This window comes from Arachis duranensis, chromosome 3, assembly GCF_000817695.3.
Source record: "Arachis duranensis cultivar V14167 chromosome 3, aradu.V14167.gnm2.J7QH, whole genome shotgun sequence".
In the NCBI taxonomy this organism is placed as follows: Eukaryota; Viridiplantae; Streptophyta; class Magnoliopsida; order Fabales; family Fabaceae; genus Arachis; species Arachis duranensis.
This window is the reverse complement of record NC_029774.3, coordinates 87,161,196-87,164,082: the sequence shown is the minus strand read 5'-3', so window position 1 is coordinate 87,164,082 and position 2,887 is coordinate 87,161,196. Positions and strand designations below refer to the sequence as shown.

The following is a 2,887-nucleotide window of genomic DNA, read 5'->3' as shown; positions in this document are numbered from 1 at the left end:
TATCATCACCAAAGCTGATTGATCTTCATCAATTTAGCTCTTGAATGCAATGTCCTGCTGAAGCTTGGCTAGCCATGTCTAATTCCTTTAGACTAAAGCTTTAGACTAACATTGCATGATTCCTGGAATTCTTATTAAAAGTTTTGATCCTCTTTATTTTCTTTTTCCACATAATTTTCAAAAAAAAAAACAGGTCCCTCAATTTCAGCTAGAAAAATACCTGAAATCATAGAAAAATACACAAACTCATAGTAAAGTCCAGAAATATGATTTTTTCCTTAAAACTAATAAAAATATACTAAAAACCAACTAAAACATACTAAAAACATACTAAAAACAATGCCAAAAAGCGTACAAATTATCCGCTCATCATTGTTCTTGATGATTTCCTTATTCTGATCTTTAAATTCTCTTGTTTTTTGTGTTTTGTTGTTTCTCATATGCATTCTCAATTTGTTAGTGTTAGTAGTATACAAACTTCTAAGTTTGGTGTCTTGCATGCATTGTTTATTTGATTTTAGTTGCATTTTGATTTTTCATCATCATTAAAAATCCAAAAAAAATTTTCTTTGTGTCTTTTCAAGTCAATGATGCAGAGAATTGAAGATTCAGAACATACAGCAGAGGAATTACACAGAAAAAGCTGGGCGTTCAAAACAGCCAGTGAAGAAGGAGAACTAGCATTTAAACGCTAGCCAGGGTGCTTGGCTGGGCGTTTAACGCCCAAAAGGGTAGCATTTTGGGCGTTAAATGCCAGAATGGATACCATTCTGGGCGTTTAACGCCAGGATGGCACAAGAGGGAAGATTCTTTTTTTAATTCAATTTTTTTCAAGTTTTCAAAATTTTTCAAAATCAAATCTTTTTCAAATCATATCTTTTCAATCATATATTTTCAAAATCAATTTCTTGCCATTTTCAAAAATACTTGCTAACAATTAATGATTTGATTCAACATTTCAAGTATGTTGCCTTTTCTGTTAAGAAATGTTTAACGTTTGAATTATATCTTTTCTTGTTAGCCAAGTCATTGATTTTAAAAATCAAATCTTTTTAAATTGTTTTTCCAAATCATATCTTCTCAATCATATCTTTTTAAAACTATATCTTTTCAATCATATCTTCTTAATCACATCTTTTTCAAAAATAGTTTTCAATCATATCTTTTTGTTTTCTAATTTCAAAATCTTTTTCAAAAATCACTTTATTTCTTTCTCAATCTTAGTTTTCGAAAATCATCAATCATTTTTCAAAATGTTTTTAAAATCTTTTTAATTTATTTCTTCCCCTCTTCTCACATCCTTCTATTTATGGACTAACATGTACAATTCGAACTCTATCTTTCTAAGTTCGAATTCTTCTACCTCTTCCTTCTATCTTTCTTTTCCTCTAACACCTCAAGGAATCTCTATATTGTGACATAGAGGATTCCATATTTTCTTGTTCTCTTCTTTTTTATATGAGCAGGAGCAAAGACAAAGGCATTCTTGTTGAGGCTGAACCTGAACCTGAAAGGACCTTGAAGCGAAAGCTAAGAGAAGTTAAAGCACAACTCTTTGTAGAGGACCTAACAGAAATCTTCAAAGAAGAAGACATGGCAGCCGAAAACAACAACAATGCCAACAATGCAAGGAAGGTGCTGGGTGACTTTACTGCACCTACTCCCGACTTCTATGGGAGAAGCATCTCTATCCCTGCCATTGGAGCAAACAACTTTGAGCTTAAGCCTCAATTAGTTTCTCTAATGCAACAGAATTGCAAGTTCCATGGGCTTCCATTGGAAGATCCTCATCAGTTTTTAGCTGAATTCTTGCAAATCTGTGACACTGTTAAGACCAATGGGGTTGACCCTGAGGTCTACAGACTTATGCTATTCCCTTTCGCTGTAAGAGACAGAGCTAGGATATGGTTGGACTCACAACCTAAAGAAAGTCTGAACTCTTGGGAAAAGCTAGTCAATGCCTTCTTGGCAAAGTTCTTTCCACCTCAAAAATTGAGTAAGCTTAGAGTGGAAGTCCAAACCTTCAGACAGAAGGAAGGTGAATCCCTCTATGAAGCTTGGGAAAGATACAAACAATTGATGAGAAAGTGTCCTTCTGACATGCTTTCTGAATGGAGCATCATAGGTATCTTCTATGATGGTCTGTTTGAACTGCCTAAGATGTCATTGGATAGCTCTGCTGGAGGATCTCTTCATCTGAAGAAGACGCCTGCAGAAGCTCAAGAACTCATTGAAATGGTTGCAAATAACCAATCCATGTACATTTCTGAAAGGAATCCTATAAACAATGGGACGAATCAGAAGAAAGGAGTTCTTGAGATTGATACCCTGAATGCCATACTGGCTCAGAACAAAATAATGACTCAGCAAGTCAATATGATTTCTGAAAGTCTGTCTGGAATGCAAGCTGCACCAGGCAGTACTAAGGATGCTTCATCTGAAGAAGAAGCTTATGATCCTGAGAACCCTTCAATGAAAGAGGTGAATTACATGGGACAACCCTATGGAAACACCTATAATAGTTCATGGAGAAATCATCCAAATCTCTCATGGAAGGATCAACAGAGACCTCAACAAGGTTTCAACAACAATAATGGTAAAAGAAACAGGTTTAGCAATGTCAAGCCTTTTCCATCATCTTCTCAGCAACAGACAGAGAATTCTAAGTAGAGCCACTCTGACTTGGCAACCATAGTCTCTGATCTAATCAAAACCACTCAAAGTTTCATGACTGAAAAAGGTCCTCCATTAGAAACTTGGAGGCACAAGTGGGTCAGCTGAGTAAGAAAGTTACTGAACTCCCTCCTAGTACTCTTCCAAGCAATACAGAAGAGAATCCAAAAAGAGAGTGCAAAGCCATCAACATGGCCGAATTTGGAGAGGAGGA

At 35.6% G+C, this 2,887-nt stretch overlaps 1 non-coding gene across 1 annotated transcript; it reads right to left on the bottom strand.

Moving 5' to 3' along the window:
* Positions 1-1,998: 1,998 nt before the first annotated feature.
* On the bottom strand, positions 1,999-2,106 carry LOC127746457 (small nucleolar RNA R71). The gene has a single exon (XR_008008076.1). It is a non-coding gene; the product is annotated as a small nucleolar RNA R71 (small nucleolar RNA).
* Between the last annotated feature and the right edge of the window lie 781 nt (positions 2,107-2,887).